General features: G+C 31.1%; 1 pseudogene; it reads right to left on the bottom strand.

Annotated features, from left to right (window-relative positions):
- LOC116779056 (lachesin-like) overlaps positions 1–24,728 on the bottom strand; it is a 61,754-nt pseudogene that overhangs the window by 28,880 nt on the left and 8,146 nt on the right.

Genomic DNA, 24,728 nt, shown 5'->3' with positions numbered 1-24,728 from the left:
AAATATTTATATTCTTAAATCGTTTAACCTTATATATTGCAAGATCTTAATTTTAAGTAAAATGTTATAGGAGGTGTTAAAGCATGAAATTCATGGTAATAGATGACAATAAAAATTCCGTAAAGATTTTCATCCTTACAGCCCTATAGTAAATAACAACAACTTTTATGTTTTTTTACTTCTTGTTATGTGCAATTATTTTTAATATTAACCTCTGTTATTACAGTCACATTAACAACTTTATAAAAATATACATTAACAACATTATAATTTTCTATTTTAATAATAGATACAGTAAATATGCAATTACATTTATTTTTTAAACATATATTTGTTATATTTCCTTCTTATTAGTTATTACCTATCTAAATTAATTAAAAACATTACATACATTAAGATTAAGGACGATTGTGAGATATATTTTAAACATTATGACCCAACCAAGCATAACGTGCTCTCGAGAGTACTGAAAGGATAATTGAGCGTTTACACAGAGGATATAGTACTTTTATATACTTCATCACCTTAACTATGGAATACATTTGGCTAGTACTTGTGTTGCGGCTAATCGATCGTTATATTAAAATAATTAAAAAAAATATATTAAAATCTAGGATCTGTTATAGTAAATACATTTTATCATAAAATTTTAAGGAAAGTTGTCAATATCAATTAAAACTGTCGAGTTAATATTTAAGTCAACGCCTGAAATACGAAGGACGGAAAAGCTGCTACAGTAATTATAATATTAAAATACATAAATGATAATTAATTAATTATTATCAATTTTTTTACTTGTTATTAAAGGTTTTTTTCTTAACAAATCTAATATACATTGTTTAAAACGCCAATTAATTGGTTACGTTTTATTTTATAATATGGCAAATTTTTGCCACAAATATTCTTTCCTAGCTATGCCCGCGACATGGTTGGTTCCTTTTTCATGGACATGGTTTACATGGCAAATTTCTTCATAAACAATGTTAGAAGTCGCATTAGCAGTTTCAGTGAGTATAAACAGGCTTATTACATTGCTCACTCGAGATATAGCTACATATAACTGTCCATGAGAAAAACAGGGCGTACGCAGATCTACACTGACAAAACTCATCGTTTGACCCTCGCAAATTAGTACATTACTTATATACAGCCTTACTCCATCCTTAAAGCACCTTCGGATTGGACTATAATGATGGATACGTATGAAAAACAATACAGAATCCCCGAGGATATTTGTGCGTCGGCCTCCGGACCAGACATATTTATGTATTCGTGAATTTTAAAGCGCGTTGTGATAATAGAGCTTACGGTTCCTCTGGAAACCAACATCCCCAAAGACCATACCATCAAGCTCAACAAATATTACGAGCTCACTAACGAACTCACTCGAAATAGGTTCGTCGTGAATTTATACGCGGTAGAAGTGGGAGCGAGAGGTATAACGGCTAAATCTCTCTACAACCTACTAAAAGACTTGGGCCTGTCCAGAACTCACATCAATTCATTCTTGGAACGTACCTCGAAGGCAGTCCTAGTGGGTTCTTTTCAAATTTGGTTAGGTAGGGAGAGGAGCTTGGACAGTGGAGGTAAGCGTTTAACGCGCGTTAGTTAGGGGCCTCTTAAACCTATACCTGGGTCGCAAGTCCCAGGCACTATTGAAGCTCCTCTCTCTGCAACGCGATGGACCCGGCACCAACACGGTGAATCCATTGAATGCTAAAAGATTTCGTCTCATTAAACCCATTAAGTGTTCAATGCAAATAACGTTACATAAGTTTGGTTGAAAGTAGTTTAAAAATATTCCCATGGGAATGAGGCATTTTCCCGCGGTAAAAGGTACCCTAAATGTTGCATCAGGTGATCAGCAATCCCCATATAAAATTTTATTGAAATTCGTCCAGTAGTTTTTAGGTTATAAGTGTATAATAGACAGACAGACAGACAGACAAAAATTTGAAAAATCATATTTTAGGTATCTGATTCTTCTCGGGATACCCCTCTCCTATAGGGATTTGTTCTCATTTATTTTCAATGTACAAAATTGACTCCGTGAAAGATTTTATTATCTGTATATAAAAGATAAAGAAAGTCGATTATAACATTTAAACAAGTGGAATAAGCCAAGCTAGTAGATTTTTATAAAATTTTGATTTTGCATCAATCTCATTAACAAAATAAATATATACAATCTCATTAACAAAATACACATAACGATTTTATCAAATTTAATGACAATAGCTGTGACAGGTTACTCGTAAAGTACTTTATAGGTGTATAATAAGTATAGTTTTTGAAATATTAGTTGCAAGACTATTTTTTATTTTAAGAATAAAAAATTGTGATTCATACTAATTGTAAGAAGAGCTATATAAATCTATAATAAAAAAAATTGACTCAATATTACTTTGTCAAATATTTTTTCTTTGCCATAGAGTATTTAAAATAGTGATTGTTATCACCTTACTTACGGTGTATGTTATTACTTATAATGTACAATAAAATCGATTTTCATGCTGGTTCAAGGGACAGAGAAGCCAGAGATAATAGCAAATTTTGATCGAGGTTTTTGAGGTAGCTCTCAGTTTCAGAGGTTATTTTAAGATCTTTTATGTCTATAATTTGGTCGTTCTTAGGCCAAACTAAATAAATAATCAGTTGTTAGCCTATTTTTCGCTACCTTTGCCATCCCTAATTGGAAATCTAATTAAAACCTACTATGATTTCTTTGTGTACGGTCAGTTAATTAACATAAATTAGGCACACAATTGTTTTAGTTTAAAAAAATATAAAATTATGAGAAAATATAGTTTAAAAATTAATACTGTTTTCTATAATCTACAAATATTGAAACTGTATTGTAAAATTTTTTAACACTTCATATTAAATACTATCATCGAAGCAATCTTTCTATTCGTTCTTTCTGCTATAACTTACTTTGTGGTCAGTAGTTGTTACCTTGCATATTATGACCATATACATAATCATACCCAATAAAATTTGCTGATAGGAATATACGTATATTCAATTACTGCTATATTTTAAACATGTTTCAATTTAGATTTATTACATTAATAAATGATGTTGTTGCCTTATTTTGATACATGGTAAGTGTTGACAACTTTGATGATGTATTGTATGATTTTTGTCATAACAATGTGGCCGAAATTGGTCGCTCATCGGAGTGGCAGGAAGAAGATAAAACCCCGGGGACAAGTGATGACGGTCACGATTTTAATTACGACGGTTTGATCCGTAACGCGTCCCTACTTCTGTTTGGCTACACGTGCAACCTTACTCTAAAAGAATTTTTATCCACATCTGTTTAAGCAAAAGTAAAATGAACGCTTCATGTATAAAGTAAGCTTATTAACGTTCTGACTATAGAAAAACATCAAAGTGTATAAATACAAAATAATTATTTTAATATGAAGATATATTTAAAAATTATAATTATATTGAATACCAAATACATTTTTAAACTAGCATTGGCTAATAAGTTAACAGTTTTTAGTAATTGGTAAACACTGAATTGATATGTAAAGTAATTTTACAATAACTAGCTAGCTTTGTGTGCACTATGTACAGGAGATTACATTTATTATTCATTTATAAACATATAAACCGTTTATATAAGTCAGATTGGCTTGTAAACGTGACCACGTTGTGAACCGTCTTGAAACTAGAAGTTTTGCATGATAGCAACTAATGTAAGGCTTTAAAGGTCCAACAGGGACCTTTACGGTAACTTGCCCTACCATATCATTGATTCGGAAAATTATTATCAAGTTTGGGAAACTTGTTATACGTAATTGTCATAATATTAACCTAGTTTTAATTTTTAAAGCTGTTAGTTACATTAGTTATATTTTGCTTTAATATATATATGTATATCGGCGCAATTCTTATTATTTGAATAACTAATAATAATTGAGGGTAGTTAAAATTATCAGGTGTCACCCGCATAACCACCTGCGTAGCCACCTGTGCAAGTGTAGCCACAACAATGAGTGTCAGTTGGTATTAATAGAGGCCAGAGTACAGATTACGGATAGTCTCACTTGAGCCGTTGCAGGGATTGGACCTTTTAGAAGTAAGGGGTTCGTCAAACCGTCTACAAAGTTACCTTCAAGAATCACAGATCCTGACTGACATTCAAGAATAAAGTCATTGGTGACGTCAGGTATGCTGACGTCATTTTTTAAAAAACGACAAAGTGCTTCTTACTACATACATATATAATCTTATTCTGTTACCAGCTATAAATTAAGCTAACATTATGCTTACATTTTACAATAAACCTATAAAATCGCTATACCTTAAATCGGAAACCGATTCGACTTCATATAGTGATGTTGATAGATTAAGTTTTCAATTTCGGTACTGACGCTTATAATCTAATTAAATAGATCTTAATATAGTAATACTCTTATTATTTTAGTTATTATACATATAACTTTTAATCATACCAACATTCTTCAGTTATGTATCTGATCCTTTTTTTAATAATCGTTGATCAATAGTCTATTAGACTGACGCCAATTATTATCAAAAATTCGACGTTTTGAGGTCGATCCTTACTAATATTTTATATTGCTTATATACAATATGTATTTAAATTTTTATTTATCTCCCCTAGATACCATATTGATATCAATAATTCTTCTCAAGATTTGATCAGTGGTTCCCTTTATGTAATAAATTTCTTTTAGAAATTATAAAAATATAACTTATTATACACACAATTTTTAGAATAGTTGAAATCAATACGTCTGAAATTATGTATCCAAAATCAATATATTCTTATTTATACGAATATATTGACGTAACTGATTAGAAATAAACTTGATTTCATTATAAGTATTACGATACAATATTATTTTTAAATTCGAAACTTCAAAAATTTGTGATAAAAAAGTATTTCTCTAGAAACTTACGGAGATTTTAAATCATATTGTTCTACTAAGAAGTCGTACTGTAATAAAATAGCGTGTAGCTCGAGGGTAAAGTCTTAAATAGACTTCTCAGGAACTTTACAGGGGAATAAAGCATTAAAAGCAACAATCTGACGCGAAATATGTTGTTATGAGGCGTCGAGGCGCTAAACTATTTTCCAGATTATTTGTGTAACTGTTAGGCTTTCCTCGATGTTGTTAAGAAAGAAGTTATAGCGCTTGAATTTTTAAAAGCTTTTCATTTTGTAGTATATAAAGTAGTTGCATCTTAAGAATTTTTGCTTTTATTTAAAAGATTGAGAATTTACTCTGAAAGTAGGATTATTTTGTTCTTATGAAAGATATTTTTAATTCTTATACACTTTTTAGAGGAAACTTTAGAAACGTAAATATGTTTGGAAAATATTTAACGTTTTGAAAACAATCACGAAAAGGTCAGTTCTAATTAAATATTGTTTGAAGTAGCATGCTCAAGTTTTTTCATTAATTATTTTATAATTTAGGTTGAAAACTCTTCAAAAAAAAACAAATATGTATTCGTTTTTGAATATATTCAAACAAATACGAATTACATGGCCGGTGAAAATAGACATATATCCTTTGTTTTTGAAATGAATCACGAACTGGAAAACAAGATTCCTATTTTATTTGATTTGTCAACAATAATTGAAGTTGCACAATTTATATTTCCATTACGTTTAACGATATATGAATTTATGTGCCACACTGTGTGGAATGTAAAAGATATTTTACACACTAATAATGTTTGTCCATATATATATTTAGAAACTACAAATAAATATTGAAATATTTCGGTAAGTAGATCTGATAAAGGACGACAAAGGATGTGTCGCCTCGGCTAGATAAATTTAGTTTTCTGTTTCTAACTATGGACATTTTATAAAACTGGCCATTTTTCTTCTATTTTTTTTTACTATTCAATAAATAGAAGGTCAAGCCCTATTCGTTTAATATTGTTTTGCGCTTTCTACTCTTACCATTACGATGTTTGATTACAAATTAACAAGTTACAATAAGTAATTTTAAAAACATTTTTATATTTTTGTTTAACGTACTCGTTTTATGCACAAGATATGATGATTTTCATACAGACATTCACGTATTTCCCTATTGATTCTGTGTATGAATTCTTTTAAAACCAGCACAGATTTTCATGTTACATTTTGTTAATTCCGCAGAAGTTTCATACAAACTTAACGCTCCATTTCACTCCCTTTTCACTAAGTCTGCCAAAGGGACTAAAATTACTATGGTTTAATTTCGTATGGAATTATTTTTATTAACGTCGTTATTAAATATACTTCTATGAAGATTAATTAATGTTTCTACTGAATTTAAGAGGGATGTTATAAGAATAATATAATAAATATAACGAATCTTATTCTTTAAACATATATAAATTTATAGAAATTAAAATACATAAAAAGTGAGGCATTGGTAAAAACAATCAACGGTTCTTCTTCCTTTAGTCAAATCTAGAAGTTGTTTACAAAGATGTAATACAGATATGCACTTGGTATAATCTCTAATTCTGACGCCGCCGCTTCGAGTTAAGAGGGCAATAAATAAAAAACTCCCCTTTCCTTTTTTTTACATAAAAACGCGTCCCACCCGCAATCTGCATGTTTATGAGTAAATATTCTATAAACAAGTCGAGAAGCAGTGCGATTCATTCTATAAGCTGGGGCAGCAATACAGTGAATTGCATGCAAATAAGATAACGGTCATAAATACTACCATTGTTTCTGCATTTTTCTTTGTTTTTCGTTTCCTTTACTGGTGTCCATGGGTTCATTCAACTTAATATATATTCTTTTCTATCTATATAGGTTTTATGTTATATATATTTATACTAGTTAAGCATTAACCGTCAAGAAAGGATTGCTCATCAGAAATGTCCAAACAAAACGGCTCATTGACTTTATGATTAATTGCGGAGAAAGTCGCGGTGACATTCTGACGAAGAAAAATATGCGTTGAGCGCGCTAATAGGGCCAGAAAATGCGAAATTAAACATTGTTTCATACTTTTTAACTTTAAGTGAAGTATAATTCAAATTAACTTCCAAAATATACATAAGATACTTACGGGGTACTCATAATTATTGATATCACGTAGGAGGTTCTTACTTGGTTATTTATTTAAATTACCTAGTGTGTCATGTTTTACTCTTGTAAGTAGAGATTTGTAAAAAGGTGGTGATAAGGTATGCAAGCCCTTTTTCCTTTGTCGGCCACTTGTGAACAACGTGAGCAGAATTTAACTACGAGGGTAAGATTTCCGAGCTCGAATACCAAACATTTTTTAGGGTACATAACTATTCTTAGGTTATGGGATTTATCCACAAAAACAAACGTTACTTTCAGCGATCAAATTATATTTATTAAGAGAAAACGTATTGACAAGAACACAGAGTTAACAAAAAGTGACATCACACAAGTCGTGATGTGAATGTTAGTTCAAAATTGACAGCGACAGTGACAGTGGCGCCAAATTTAAATTTTCAAGTTTCTTTTATTAATTCTAATACTCCCACTAAAATTTAACTTTATTCTTTACACAATATTTCAAAATTCTCAAAAAAAATATATAAACTTAACCAAATATCTGATCTCTCAGATAAACAAATATTTGGGTTGATAGGGTTTTTGTCAAAATATCTGCTAATTGCTCTTTACTTGAAACATAATTAATTTTGATTAAACCCAATTCAACCTTTTCCCTTATAAAGTTATATTTAACATCTATGTGTTTTGTACGCTTATGATAGACAGGGTTATTAATAAGTCTAATGGCACTTTGATTGTCTACATACAATGTGACACATTTAAAACTATCACCCAAGTCTGCCATAATTTGCTGCAACCATAAAATTTCTTTTGCAGATTCAGAGGCTGCTACAAATTCTGCCTCAGTTGTGGAGAGAGCAACGGTCTTTTGTTTTTGACTAGACCATGTTATTGGTCCACCATTCATTTTAAAAATATAACCCGTTGTAGATTTACGAGTATCTACATCACTAGCAAAATCAGAGTCTGAATATCCAATCAGATCACTGCTTTCTCCATATTTTATACATAAATCTATGGTGTTAATAAGGTATCTAATTATACGTTTAACAGCATTTACATGTTGTTGACTAGGATTGTTTACATATCGGCTTAATACATTCACTGAAAAGGAAATATCAGGTCTAGAAACAGAGCTCAAAAATAGCAGGCAACCTATAGCCTCCCGATAAGGAAAGTTAACAACATTCTCATCTAGATTCTTTGTGATAATAACATTTACATCTGCTGGCGTACTGGCAGCATTTGCAGTACTCATACAAAATTTATCAATAATTTCCTTTATATAATTTCTCTGATAAATACAAATACAGTTATTTTTTCGTTCAATTTCCATTCCCACAAAATATTTTAAATTTAATTCTTTAATTTTAAAAGCTTTGTTTAAGTACTCTATTATTTCTTTAATAAGTTGTTTACTTGAGGATATTACAAGGGCATCATCAACATATATTATTAAGAATACTTTTATTTTATCAAAAGTGCCAACATAAACACAATTGTCAGCCTGAGACTGTATAAAACCATATTTCTTTAGGAAATCAGTAAATCTTTTGTTCCAGCATCTAGATGCTTGTTTAAGACCGTATAAAGACTTATTCAATTTCAACACAAAATCATTCTTAACAGATACACCCTTAGGAAACTCAATAAAAATATCTTCCTCAAGAAACCCATTGAGAAATGCAGTTTTAACATCAAACTGTTGAATTTCTAAATTATATTTAGCTGCAATAGAAAGAATAATTCTTATTGAATCATATCTAGTTGTTGGTGAAAATATTTCTTGATAATCAACATCTTTTATCTGACTATAACCACGTGCACACAAACGAGCTTTATAACGAATAACTTTATTATTTTCATTCTTCTTAACAGTAAAGACCCATTTCGTAGTAAGGGTTCGTTGACCACATCTTTTCACCATAGTCCAAGTATTATTAACTTTCAATGCAGATAGTTCTTCTTTGATAGCTTCTGACCATTTATCTTTCTGAGGACTTCTTATTGCTTCTTCATATGATTGAGGTATTGACAATTCTATAAGATTGGCTTCAAAACGCCTATTATGCCTTGGTCTCAAGTTGATACTTCGTGATTCTATGTCACTCAATTCTTGAGATGGTTCATATACTGGATCGTCACTATTGCAACTCAACAAACTATCTTCATTCTCAGATGATGGTATTTCAGTTACACTATCATCTACATTTTCTGACTCAGGAATTTCTGTCTCCTGGCTTACAGGTATATCATTATCAATTATACATATTTCTGCAATGTTCTTTCTAGTTTCTGGCACTTGCTGTTCATCAAAGATGACATTTCTTGATATTTTTATCTTCTTGTTATTTAAGTTGTACATCCTATAATTGGTATTATCATACCCAACTAAAATCATCTTCTCACTCTTCTTATCTAATTTTTTTCTCAACTGATCTGGAATGTGAACATAACCAACACTTCCAAACACCTTCAAATGACCTATCTGAGGTTTTATACCATTCCATAATTCAAAAGGTGTCTTATTAGGGCACTGGCTAGAAGAAGTCCTGTTTAATATATAAACTGCACAATTAACAGCTTCAGCCCATAAATCAAGGGATACATCTTTGGCATACAACATTGAACGTGCACTTTCTACTATAGTTCTTTGTTCCCTCTCAGCACGGCCATTCTGTTCTGGGGTATAGGGTGCTGTACGCTCATGAACTATCCCCTCTCTATCCAGATACTCCTGAAATATCTTGTTGACATACTCTTTCCCATTGTCAGTATGTAACACTCTAACATTATGCATGTATTGATTTTTAATAATAGCATTGTATTTCTTGAAAACTTCCATGACTTCATTTTTATTCTTAATGAAATATACATGCCTGTAACTTGTGGCTGCATCTTTAAATAATACAAAATATTTCATACCTTGTATTGATTCATGACTCATTGGTCCACATACATCACTATATACTAGATCTCCTGGCTGTAATTTTCCTCGTACAGATTTATGAAATGGCAGTCTACACTGTTTGCCATATGCACATGCTTCACAAATAAAGTCACTTTGTTCATTGTCTTTGATTTTCAAGCCTTCAACAACACTATTAGAACACATATTTTTAATTTGCTTTAGATTAATATGTCCAAGTCTCTCATGCCACATTTTAAGGTCACTTTGGGTATTTTGAACCAGGTTGCAAGTATTTGGAATCACTGTTTTTATATTTAACTCATACAAATTGTTTTCTGTAATTTTAGCAATCATGACTACTTCACTATTTTTGTAAATTAAAGCATTTGTGTCCTTTTTAATGATAGTAAAATTTTTTCTTATTATTGCCCCTTCTGAAAACAAGTTTCTTCGCAGGCTGGGAACATAGAGTACATCACACAATTCACTGTCCTCCCACTGTCCATTGACATATCTCTGAATTAGAATTTTACCAATACCAGACACTTCCACTGATTGTTTATTTCCCAATGTCAATGTTTTCTGACTGCTCTCAAAAATTTCTATAAAGAATTCCTTTCTATAGGTCATATGTGCGGAAGCACCACTATCCAATATCCAAATATCTTCTGGGTTACTTGTGTAATTACTTTCTATATTAAATGCTAACATATCTGCGCCTTCTTGCTGAGGCTTTCTGTACTTGGATTTTCTTGGTGCACGACATTCCTTTGAAAAATGACCACGCTTCCCACAATTATAGCACTCAAACCTATGTTTGCTATTAGTTTTGTTTTGATTTGGACCACTACTACTAGGTTTGTTTTGATTTGAATGTTTTTTTAATCCTTTATTGGCAACAAGAAGAGCTGTCTCTTGTTGTTGTTCATCTTCACATGCCAAACTTGCTTCTTCATCTAACAATCGAGCAGTTAAGTTAATGATTGTTTGTTGTTCTGGATCCATCGACATCCAAGCTTGCCGCAGTGGTCGATACTTGGAAGGTAAAGTACCAAGTATTTTAGTAATGATGGCCATTTCACTGACTTTTTCACCATTTTCATTTAGCTGTTTTGCCAGAGATTCTACTTTTGATATGTGTTGAGCTACACTATCATTTGGAGACATTTTATATTGATAAAATTTTTCATGGATTAACATCTTACATAGTTCACTCTTTTGTTCATATATTGATTCAAGTTTCAACATGATTTCTTTAGCAGTTTCACAATTTTCAATTAATGTGATCTGACTTAAATCCATTGACGAAGTTATGATAAACATCGCCATGCCATCGTTTTTCAACCACTCCGTACTATTTCCTTCTGGTTTCGGTATAGAAATATCAATTCCTTTTGCTTTCAGAGCACACTTAACTTGAAATTTCCACTGTCGAAAGTTATTTCCATCAAATTTTTCCAAATGCATTGACCGCGTGGGATCCATTTTGAGGTTATTCTCTCGGCCACAATGTAACTTTTTCTTTGTCTATATTTCTTCTTCACTTTTATTTCCAGAGTTCGCTGGGCCCATAACCTCTTAGGTTATGGGATTTATCCACAAAAACAAACGTTACTTTCAGCGATCAAATTATATTTATTAAGAGAAAACGTATTGACAAGAACACAGAGTTAACAAAAAGTGACATCACACAAGTCGTGATGTGAATGTTAGTTCAAAATTGACAGCGACAGTGACAGTGGCGCCAAATTTAAATTTTCAAGTTTCTTTTATTAATTCTAATAACTATGTTAAAAATTTATTGAAATAACTATGAACATTCGAAATAAATATATAACAGATTCACGATGTATCTCAAAGTCATTGTTTATTTACTGATATAACTTAGAATTGTACATGAGCTCGTTTAATATAGAAAGTCAAATTCGTATCGTAGCGAAAGGTAAGGGTGTACGCAGGCGGGGTCGAATAGCCGGATCATTGTTCGGGCAGGCCACGGGAGCGCGATTACAATGCCGGCGCTGTGACATTTTCGCTAATGGTTTCAGGGGTAGGCACATTAAAACGACAATACGCGAGATAAGGTGACAAGTGAAAATTGTATCAAATTAATTTAAATCTAACGACAGTGTCTAGTCTAGATACTAATTAAAAACTGAGTAAACTGTCAAACTCAAATAACTATAAGAGTCTTTCGTTTATCTAAGTCATATAAAATATTTATTTGAAAGGTATACATTTTGTTATAACGAATTTGATATATACATTCTTAATTAGTACTTATTTTGTTCAACTTTTGGATCTCACAAGGAAAATAAAAGTGGAATTTCTTTAAACACTATCAATAAGAGTATCTGATTCTAAAATTGGTCAAGAATCGTAGAAAGATGATCAACGATCACGGTGGTATTATTAGCATAGAAACAATTTTTTGAAAATGTATGTACTTAAAAATTAAACTCTTTTTGTTAAGAAATAAGAGTGATTTTGTAAAGGAACTGTTTATGTTTCTGTTCAACGTAACGATCTGACATTCTGACCCGTGGACCGTTTTTCAATGAGGATTCGAAGCAGCGCTTTGAGCTCTGAAAGGGTTCATCCATGTTACTCTGGTGCTTTTATATTTTTGTAATCGTTGAATGAATTGCTTCGAAAGTGGCTTAAAAACCATTTGCAAATGTCCGGTATAAAGAATTGTGTATGTCAGAGTATACCTATAATATCCATTTATAAAATGACGAAGATTTTCCATTGCCTGCAATCAGTGCCGTTAAGTGCTCTTGTCTTTTTTATGTTCCGAATTTAATTTCGAATATTTGTCGTTATGGAAAATATACTGATTTTTTCATAATTATTATAAAATAATTAATTAAAAACATTGAGATTGAAAAAAAAATTGGTTATACACAAAACAAATAAAATTGTGTGTCGTTCTATATTATGTTTCTTTTGAAACTGTTTCATTTTATCATGAAACTCGCTTTTAACTGCAATTTCGTTTGTCATATTGAAGTAGTTATATTAGTCTACAGAAAAGCGCCTATTGACATAATTTAATAACTTTATGAACTAGTCATTTAGAGTAGGTTTATTATTTAATATTTATAAAAGTATTTTTTTTATTTTGAAATCATTACTTTATGATTGTAATAGAATATATGAAATACTATGTACACATTTCATTGTATCATTTATAATAGTACGAAATATTAATAAATAGTTACATGTTATGTATAAAAATAATATTACTGAAGATCTTATACATTAATTTTTAAATTACATCTCTAATATTTCTTTATGCATGATACTTTTGGTTGTCATAGACATAAACGGTGACAGAATAACCAGAATTAAATGCGAATTCGAAAGTGAACAAGCAACCTAAAACTGTTCTTGTCAGCAACATAGCTGCCTTATATTAACACTTTTCCATTTCTTATGGAATTAAGTCTCTCTGTATTTATTAAAGTAAAGTAGGTAATTTTAGGTAAAGTAGGTATTTTCTTCTTTGTAGCTAACTATAATCACATATAAAAAGACATGTATTTTTATATGTGATTTTCCTTTTGAACTCCACCAGAACAAAACAATGAAATAAATATCTTCTCTATGACCAAATAATTGTGGATATACAATAAGTGAAGACCGATAAATTTCACTTATTCTTTGTGATTTACTAATGCGGCTTTCCTATAAAATATTCCGATGGTGAATCTGTTGGTCCCATAGCAGCAAAGCTACCTCATTCGCAGTCCGACTATTACGGAAAAAAATCATATTTTCACAGTGTTTCTCAAGTCTCTAATGTATGGATTGACATCTTGTAACGTTTTTATTGGACTATTTAAAATTGGTTTCAGTTGACACATCTTCAATTGACTTCTTTTGTATCTTCACTTACAAATAAATATGTTAAACTGAAATTTTTTCGAGACATTGTCAAAAACACTAAACTTGATCTTGTTCCTCAAACCTCGACATGAATCCATTTCCAACATTTCGTTTTGCACCAAATGACGTTATTTGAAAACAGTTTTTGTATTTTCGATTGCTACAAAAAAAATCCTTGCGATCAGAATGATGATCCATAATTTAACTGAAAATTGATTTGAAATATCTGCAAAATGTTTTGAGATGGACATTGCCGCTGCTGCAGTACATTCCAGGATATTAGTTTTTGAATGGATGAGTTGTTTGCTACTATTGCTACTATATTATTATATTCGTAATCCATTTCATATGATATCGCTGAGATATATGGCGTCATACATAGGTGTGTATTTAATTTAAGAGTGTGTTGAGACTGTGCTGGTTTGTGTCCTTCGGGATTCGCTGAAAGATAATCAACAACATTATGCCTGTCTATTTCGGGATTGGCTGCAGTTTTCCTTAACGCTAAGAGTAAGCTTACTGATAATTAGCAATGGCTTTTTAGTCTGAATCATGTTTTTTTTCTGCATATTTTATATTTTTTGCGGGCTTGCTTCGTCCATTTTTTGTCTTTCTTATTGGTCCTCGTGGTATTATTATGTGATGAAATTTCGTTTTTTTTTCCAGCATTTTTTTAATAATATTAGTTCGGTATTAATCACGACCACAAAATTAATTCTATATAAGAAAGGTACGGTTGAAAATGTCCATTTGATACCCATCGAGAAAACGAGAACCGTTTGTTGGAAAACGTGAAATGCTAATGTTTACTTACGTTACGAACAATCTACCGCCTTTCTAGCTCATGCACAGCCCCGTTATATCCTTGCGTAGGCGGCCCACTACACTTAAGGGTTAAGGGTTGGAATCAGATACTTTAAACTTGAGTACCGTTGCTACAATAATAATTGTTAAAAATATTAATTAGCTTGTTTTTGTTTGCAATTTTTTGCGTTAGCTCGGAATTAGAAATGTATAGCTGCCCGGGACACCTCTGTTCCGCCTAGGAGGCAGTAAATAAGCATAGTTTGAATTTTATTAAGTTTTTTTTGATCTTACGGTATGAAGAGTTTTCTATGTCTCTTGATTCTAACCTACCTCACCGATTTTCAGCCAATTGTGTATAGCCATTCTTAAGTTATAATTTGTGTATATTATTAAAACATATATATATTATTAAAACATAGTGTCATTGAAACAATGTAGTTAAAAATGTAAAACTTTTATACCTACAAAATATGCATGAACATTGTATTCACAAAAAAAGATATCCTTATAAGAAACTTATAGGAATAAAATAAAGCCTTTCATTGAAATTTCTTAAAAAATCAGTGAGCTTACAAACATTTTAGTTTCTTACATCTTTTTATCCCTAAGGGATAATTTTCGAAAAAATATTTAAACGTATTTTATGACTTAATACTGACAAACGAACAAACGAACTCACTTGAAATAGGTTCGTCGTGGATTTAAACGCGGTAGAAGTGGGAGCGAGAGGTATAACGGCTAAATCTCTCTATAACCTACTAAAAGACTTGGGCCTGTCCAGAACTTACATCAATTCATTCTTGGAACGTACATCGAAGGCAGCCCTAGTGGGTTCTTTTCAAATTTGGTTAGGTAGGGAGAGGAGCTTGGACAGTGGAGGTGAGTGTTTAACGTGCGTTAGTTAGGGGCCCCTTAAACCTATACCTGGGTCGCAAGTCCCAGGCACTATTGAAGCTCCTCTCCCTGCAACGCGATGGATCCGGCACCCGCACGGTGAATCCATTGAATGCTAAGAGGTTTCGTCTCTTCATTAGAATAACTTCATGCCAACTTTGCACGCCGTGATACCCACTTCAAGGGTGAATTAAAAAAAAAATCCTCTCATATTTTATACAAGAAATCCTTGTGCAAAGTTAAGGCCTTGCGTTGACATGTCAGTCATTAAGTTAGTCAATTTCTCCTTTAATGTGTGTAGATTCACTTGAAGAAGCTGCGACCGTATATGGTAACAGGCAACCTTACATTTATACTGGCATATGTAGATATTTGATTTAGATAAAAGCACTAGACGATAGTCAAATCAATATTCTGTATTTATGCACTTAGAACTATGAGAAAGTGGAATTGATTTTCGTTGAAGGTAATATAGAAAGATAATGATGTTTGTTTCAATTTTCTGATTTTTATCCCAACTATTTTAATACATATATATATGTATATATATATATATATACATATTATATATGTACTCGCATGCTGGGTGTCAGTTAATGAATTCTCATCTGTTTTTTTTTAGGATATTGTGTATTTGATCTTTCTTAAAACACTCACAATTCAACTTTTTTATAGCAACTACGAAAGAAGTGATGAAGTGTTATATTTATATTAATAATTATGAATGACGGTAACCTAGAAAATTTCGATATATTCAAATTTGACTGACTGACAGTGTGGGTCTCCTATCCAAAACCCTACCTTGTAAATATACAGTTTTAAAAATGTTTTCCCCAGTATTAGTACCATTAGCCATACACTTATGAAGTAATTTGTATTTAATTTGACATTGACATAATTATTGATACAAATTCATTATATTATTATGTTATATACATAAATTTGCTCTTAAAATATAAAATGCGACGAAAGTAATTTTATAATTCTTTTTAAGGGCTAGTTTGTTCATGTGTAATCTTTTGTGAAAATGTTTTTATAACCGTCCAAACGGGCCGTGTATTATCGTAAAGTAGAAATTCACGCAAACGCTGTGAAAGCTTGCACTTTGTTAAATGAAAACTGCAAAACTCAGGAGCACACAAAAGTCGTACATGTACGTTTGTATATTATTTGGTAATCTCATGCTGTATCTAAACAGTTGTCCTACTTAATGTTTGTTTTAACCCATTTTTATTCAATGGTTTCTCTCTTCGTATTGATATGTTTTTTAATAAAATTATAAACATGCCATGGTGATTAGTGATTGTGATTATATAATATAATATAACTAAATAAATAATAGTCATTCAGTTTAATCTTTTGACAATAACAAAATATATATTTTTTCCTAGAACTAAAAAATAAACAATTTAAAATTCATACGATCATTCAAGTTTCATTAATTTTAAACATTTACTTACATAATTTTAGTTTTTCTTATTGACCTAATAAGTAGAAAGCAACTATTGTTTTTTTTTTATAACTCATGAGGTTTATAAGACTATTATGATTAAAATTGTTCATTTCATAAAAATAATTGCGAGCGATCATAAATAGATTAAGTTTCGGTTGACTAGTTTTCCTGATATTATAAAATAAAAAAAAGTTTGGTTTGCTGATTTAATCATATTTAAAAAGAATTGGAAAGCATTAACTCCCGTTGATTATAAATTACTTAATTGCAAAGGTTTGGTTCAAATTTATAAGGTTTCTGTTATAATCATTAACATTTATATTATCTAAATTTAAACTGTAAAGAAAATGGCATCATTTGTTATCTCAAAATAATAATTTGCATTTTGAAATGCGATTTCAAGGTATAAATGAGTCAACATTTATTTTAATCAATTAAGAGTAGGTAAGTATATATATAAGGTTATGATTTAAAGATTTCAGTAATTGAAACTTGCGTAAAATTTTGTAAATATTTGTATAATATTAACATTTGGCTCTCGTCCATCTGTCTTGGCAGATGTACAGAGAAATGGCTACATGCAGTGAATTTATACGCTTACAGGCAGATATTCGTTCATTTTAGTAATAAATTGCACCTTAATGTATACATTAAGTAACGAAAAGATAAAACGTTTCTATTATATTTAAATGCCACCAATAATGCTTTAACTATAAAATAATAATAATAAAAGTTTTTTTTTTATTTTAAATAAATAGTGATATACAACATTTTTATTTAAGTAAAAAAAATATGTGTATGGTTATTATGGCATATGTTATGTAATAATTTTAAAACTAATTTAAGTGAATTTTTTACTTCCCGGAAAGTTATAATAATAAATCAACACATGACAAAGCAAGTCGACTCCTACTCGGTGCTGGGTCATAACTTGGATGAAACTATATTACCACCCATCTAATAAAATTATGCCACCAACCAATTCGTCGGGTTCCAAAACGAGTATACTGTCTATTGAAACCATATGGTAGATGATCTCAACAGTTGCTGAGAAATTCAAGCTGAGAACGATGAGAAATTTTTGTTAAAGCGAGTGCTTGGTCATGGGTAGCGGGATCACAATGTGCTTGCTCTGCTACTCTGCCGCAGACAGTAGGGGCCCAGTTGATGGGCTGTGTACCTTCGAAGGGCTGTTTCATCTGTGCATAATCCCAAGGTAGTATATAGCTACAGCTACATAGTGCCGTTTGGGTACTGGACGAAACTCGAAAGGACTCAAAAGCGATCTCCGGGGAAAATCAGTTTCCCCGCAGTTTCTAGATTAAGCTCCCATTAGCACAGTGAATCCAATTTTGTAGTTAGGTTATAATTCCAGGATATCTGTCCAACTGTATCAATCATATTCACTACGCTTTCCATCGACAAATAGTAAAGGTGCAAATAAAAGGATTAAATATGTACCAAATTAAAGTACTTCTACCTATCCCCTGCCTGCATTTTCATCTTTTTCATTATCTAAAGACATATATTTTTTGTATTGGCATGGGGTAACTAAAATAGCCACGTTATACTCTTGGGTATATTTTTCATGAGAACGTTTTTGTTTGTATCTTAGACTCATCTGATCTTTTTAGAAGAGTTACAAGTTCATCATCAGGACAAGTTGTTTCCATATAAGCGAAGCAACATAATTAGAATAAAACGTTTAATTTCTGCTAGTTACAAAGTTTTTCCCAGCTGGTAGTGAAAATTACAGGGGTGCTGATTGTGGACTGTGATATAACCAATTTCCTTGATTCCCTTTTGACATCTGATACAATTTATAAGTCACTGGAATCTTATCCACGTTGGCAATTCCTCTTAGACAAAGGTTTGCATTTCTGAAGTTCAGGTGCAGAGAATTCTCGCTGTCTTGACTTGGATGATTCTGTTTGGCCAGATAGTACTGTAGCCACAGCATTAAAGTTGTGCACCCCAGCTGTTATCTGTTAAGCCACGATTCTACCATCTCTTTTTAACGAATAATATAATGTCTAAATCATGGAATCTTGCCAATGTGGAAGCCAAGCCAAGCCAAGCCAGAGGCTTGCACACCCGTCTTATCAATGTCATATTTACTTTACCTCTGTAGTCTGTTCGGTTATGGAACATATGTTTAAGATAGACCTAAAAGACAATGATTTTCTTAGTGACTAACATAACAGGTATCGCAGAAATCAGTCAACTAATGATTTTTTTGGCTCACGCCATAGGTGCACATCCAATAGCTCTAGCGTACAAAGGTGAAGATCTTTCAGTTTCAATTGAAATCTTTAAAGTTGTAAACTGTTGGATATGGTACAGCATTATTAATTATCCTAGCTATGCCATACACTCTAACCTGATTGACTGCACTGCCGCTGTGTGGGACCTAGATTTCTGATTTCAAAATGCAGCTTTGGAATAAAGTAACGGTGTCATTAAACTTAACTTAACCTTAACTCATTCAGGGTGCAAGGTAGGTTGATGACCTTGTAAAAGTGCGGTAGAGTTTTGGGCCAGAGCAGATTTTATGTCTCTGCAAAAAACAAGTCTGTTCGAGGATGCAATACCGGAGTGTCGTGTCATGAATGTAGTCACCTTAAAGCCAGGGACATCCCGTAAAGATGAGCAAAAAGGCTTATTAGTGATCATTACTTTCCCAGGCTTGAGTCTGTACTCAAGGCTAAGTACTGTTACTTACTACCCAGTGTTGAGTACAGGCGTAATGAATAATGTATTTATTATAATATCTTAATAGTTAACGAAACCAGCAATTAATTGTTTCATTATCAAGAGCTGAAGAGATCTCTTTACAGAGATAAGTGTAAATTTGTAAAATTACCTTATACATAATATTGTTTATAAATAATCTAGTAAAAATAAGAAAAAAGCATATATGCCGTATTTTTAATAAATCAAAAACATACCTATTAAATTTACTTGTAGCACGGCTATGACTAATAGTCGCGCGAGAGGTCCATCTCGCGCATGTGTACCCGCAGCCATTTTATTCAGCGAGCTACAGTCCGCCTCTGCCTTTCGTCATTGTCAATCTTCGATGTTCTTAACGTTTTCATTATGTTTTGTAGTATCCTACGCAAGTCCATCGCTCATGGGGCCCTAAAACAATTAAATAAAATATAAATTATTGCTGTATTTCCTTATAATAAAAATAGTTACATATTACTTAAGATATCTGGAATACATGTCTCCTACCCAGAATGTCTTGTTTTATTATTTATTGACTCTTTATATTAAAAATGTCAACCCTGTTAGTCCTGGTAGTATATACACTAAGATGTGGCATGAATACTTAAACGAATTTTTTATGGCTAGTATATGAGGTACAGGTCCGAAAAACAGTTCTTTTCCTGTACGCTTTGTGTTGTAAAGAAAAATTAAAATCAGCAAAAATGTATATAATAACAATAAATAGGAATTTTGATTTTCAATATTGAATAAAAACTTGTTGTAGATGAGCTTCTTATCTCGTCTTTTGAAACCCGTAATCGAGATTTTTGGTTAGAACTATCGAAAATTATTCAATGAGGGGCAACTAGTTTTTTATAAAAACCAAAATGAATCAACATTTCGAAATTTCACGAGTGGTAAGTTAGTCATTATCAATAAAATCAATTGTATGAAACTGTGCTAAGTTTGAATAAATTTTATGTATATATATTAAACAATTGTTCGTTCTTTATGTACTTTATCGATTATCACAAAAATTTTCAACCAAGATTACCAAAGTTTATTAAATTGTACCTAAGTCTATAAAAGCAATAATAACGCTTAAAAGCTTTAACTAATTATCCTAAAAATATTTCTAGTGATAAGATTGTTTTTTTTATGAATTTCAAAAAAAAATTAATTGTATTAAATTTTATATTGTGACAGAAAGTTACTCTATTTGAATTATGCATATATTGAGTGTAGTCTATCCTCTGATTAAAGCCCCATAATTAAAACAGTTTTACAAAAAAATACAACAGGTCAGCGTAAGTTGCACTGGAAACTTTATAAAATTGAGAAAGATCCTAAGTTTTTAAGTAGCTTTCATAGTTTTTCTTTAAGCGAAACTAGTAGTAGTAGTTAGTAGTTTCGTTTAAAGAAAAAGTCTAATAAGTAATTTTTTTATTCAAAGAAGAAAATTTTGAAGAGTGTCAAAAATTTTAATATTTGTCCAAACAATTCAAGCATTTAAATACTAAAAATACAATACAAACATAACATAAACACTCCTACAAATTTTTCACTTACATAAAAAAAAAAACCTTTCTGCTTAATGCAAAATGATTATTATATGAGCTTTCTAACCACACGTATGGTGACACTTTTTTTTAATTTTTGCACAACGGTTTTTTATGAATTTTCTTACTTCAAACAAGTAGACAAAGTCGCATTTTAATTTTATTCAATATCACTGACATAATTCAAGATTTATTCCAGTTTTATGAGTGATAGCAAAGGGAGTCGTGAATAGTTGCTTCTTATATTCAACCTCTCTCCCTCACTTTTCTTTTGGATTTTGAATTCTTCTCATTCTGATCGCAACTAGCCACTCTCAATATTCTTATCCTAAAGATAATTTTTTTCTGCCATTAGATTTATCCCATCGTAAAATGCCAAAAATAGAAAGAAATATATACTTTTTTAATGTTTCTACCATCAACAAAATTTAAGATTATCGTTAAAATAAATTAATAAAGTAAAATGTATATCAATACTATTCTACTTTTTATGATTTAATTTATCCCTATATATTGTGATAAACTGGATTGTATTGATATTTTAGTGTTCATAGAATTATTTTTATAAGGCGAGGAATGTACTTAAACATTTTTATTTTTGTTTTGATTTGATTCTTATGTATATTATATAAGATTCAAAACTTTATATTTATTGTGTGTCAAATTAACATAGATATGTAGCAGTAGATAGGATGGAAAACTCAATAATGAATCAGAAATGAAAGGAAGTAGTTGAATTTATGAATTTGGGTAAATAATTTAAATCTATACTTTTTTATTAGATATAAACAATATTTTGCATATTGAAATATTCAATTTGTGACGTACGCGCTACATATTATAAAATAAATGAACATCGCCGGGGTAACATCGTTGTATAGATAAAATATCATATAACAAGTGACGCCGCTAACTCCGCGGAACCAACACCAAGCCGTGTGAACCAGAAGATTCCTGATACCACACAAGCTATGGAATGGCATTGCTATCCTAACATCGGGGCAATCATGTAGTCTTAGGTATAGGTTATAAGTTTCAATATGTAATTTTTTATTATAATATACATATAAGTAAGTTTCGTAGTTTTCCTGGAACCTCCGGTTGCCACCTTATATAATTAGTTCAATACCATAAATATGGTAACCAATGACTTTTACCCCGAGTAAACAAAAATGTTAATATATGTGCTACCGCGTCTCTTGTTCCCACAGACAGTCTTATGTTGTCTACAATATAAGGAAATATGTTACGAAATCTACGTATTGCCTCGTATGAAGAAATGTATCTTAAAGACTCTTTTTACGCCTGTGAGAAATTCCACATAGGAAATATGTAATTTTTTAAAATATTATACGTAAAATTTACATATATGTAGTTCTAGTTCAGAATTTAAAAAATATATAGAATGCACACCACTTAAAACTGTGGTTGCTAACGAAAACTAAGTACACATGTTTGTACACTACACAAACATCGGTATGTCACATCAAATAAAATGTAAGGCAATTTTTATATAAACATAATATTTGGCTTTGAAGTTGGTTTGAAAGCTTTTGTAAACGATACTAATAAATATGAGAAGTCTAGTCAATGAAAGAAGTAAACATTTTTTCTGAGAAAAGTCGCCCAGGTGGGCATAATTTTATACAATACGTCATGGTAACTATGAAATGAAAAAAATACAATATACTGTCTGCAGAGTTACTACATACAATATATAATTACAATTTAAGAATTGAAATGGACCTTGAGGAGACACACGAGCTTCTTTTATTTTTTTCTTCTGAAATGTAACTCTATTCATAATTTTCGAACAGATTCATCCAAACCGAAACTCTTTAAAATCAAAGTAACTGCAGTATTTCATTTCAGTAACATTGTCGTTTACTATCTTATTTTGCTCGTCTAGCCAAGATGAACTGTTATAGTGGTATATAAATTAGTTTGTTTGTAATGAATAAGCAAGTAGATTATTAAAACCATCATGATGACCCTCTTGGTGCGTGTCTCTTTCTTCGCAACATCCATGTTTTATAGATACATTAAGTTTGCGCACAAAATACATATAAAACACAAATACTATATGATTACGATAATAGTCTGCATAATTGCCAGACAAAAAATTGTAATCAAGTATATATTTTCGATCATTTTTTTTTAATAAAATTAATGGAACAAATAGAAATCTCATGGCCTCCCCTTTTATTTTCTACTTCATACATTCATCTTAATTGGTTGGATAAAAAAAGCGTGAACTTTGAAAGCTATGTCATGTGCATTTAGTGTATTTGAAAATCAAAAGTGGCTCAGGCGATTTTACCTTGGAACGGTTTGATTTCTCTTTTATCAGTTTGTTTGAAGGAACGGCAAAAATTTTTGTTTAATAATATTTAATATATTATCTTTAGTATTGTTATTACTATTATGACATTGATAGCACTAATCTTTCTTTGATGCCAAGAAATTACTTTGAAATTTTGGTTAGTTATATCTTTATATTGTCGTTCAGATTCAGCAATCTCGTTATACCTATTGGAGTGGAGCCATTTTCTATACATTCTAAATCTTGTTACTACTTAGTTATTTTTCTCCAACTCGTAAAAAGTATTAGACAAGGCAAACTTTGAAATAAACCAGTATTACTAGTATTTTTGGTTGAAATTCCGGTCTTCAGTTGGTAAGATATAAAAAATAGGAAATAACTAAAAGGAATATCAAGAATGGAATCTAAAATAGAAAAGTTTCGTATTAAGGACATCTAGTTCAATAAAAAGTTACTCTAAAATAGGTACAGAAACAGACTGCTAAGGTTATGAAAGAGTATGAAAGTACAGTGTAAATGTCACTAAAGATAAAGAATGAAGCAAACTTCGAGTAGAATAGAATAGATATCACGCCATTTTATGTATGAAAAGAAATTTCTGGAACTACAACTATTTAACTTTATTAGTACGACGAGGTTTGGATTCTACATGTGGCGCTCCATTAGGATGTTTCTTAATAAAATATTTCATTTCATAGCGGGAGTCAATCTTTCTTGAACTTGTAACCAACAAGATGACAACTATATTCTTATCAGAAGTGTAGTAGTTTTTAAACCTGCAGTGTGGTCATGAGGCCTGAAAAAGTTTCTGCCATATTTTTCGTAAGAAATTTAGACAGATAAGAACCGTTTTCTTTTGGCACAGATTTTTATACTATTATTTTGATTCAGTAGAAACGGACGAGGCTTGTCCATTTTTTGTACCAAGTCTATGACAGACATCAATACGGTGCAGAACCAGGTCTGGGACTCTAATATGATCAGATAGTACGAAAATATATTTCGTCTCAGTGTCAGAAGTCCATGGAATAGTTATTTTGGGAATATTTATTTTGGGAATTACCTTATTTTATCAAAACCTTCCAAGAATACCTGAATCTGTTGCTCAACTATAGATAAACCAATGTTTTGAAGGA

This window comes from Danaus plexippus, chromosome 6 (assembly GCF_018135715.1).
Source record: "Danaus plexippus chromosome 6, MEX_DaPlex, whole genome shotgun sequence".
Lineage (NCBI taxonomy): Eukaryota > Metazoa > Arthropoda > Insecta > Lepidoptera > Nymphalidae > Danaus > Danaus plexippus.
This window is presented reverse-complemented; position numbering and strand designations above follow the sequence as displayed.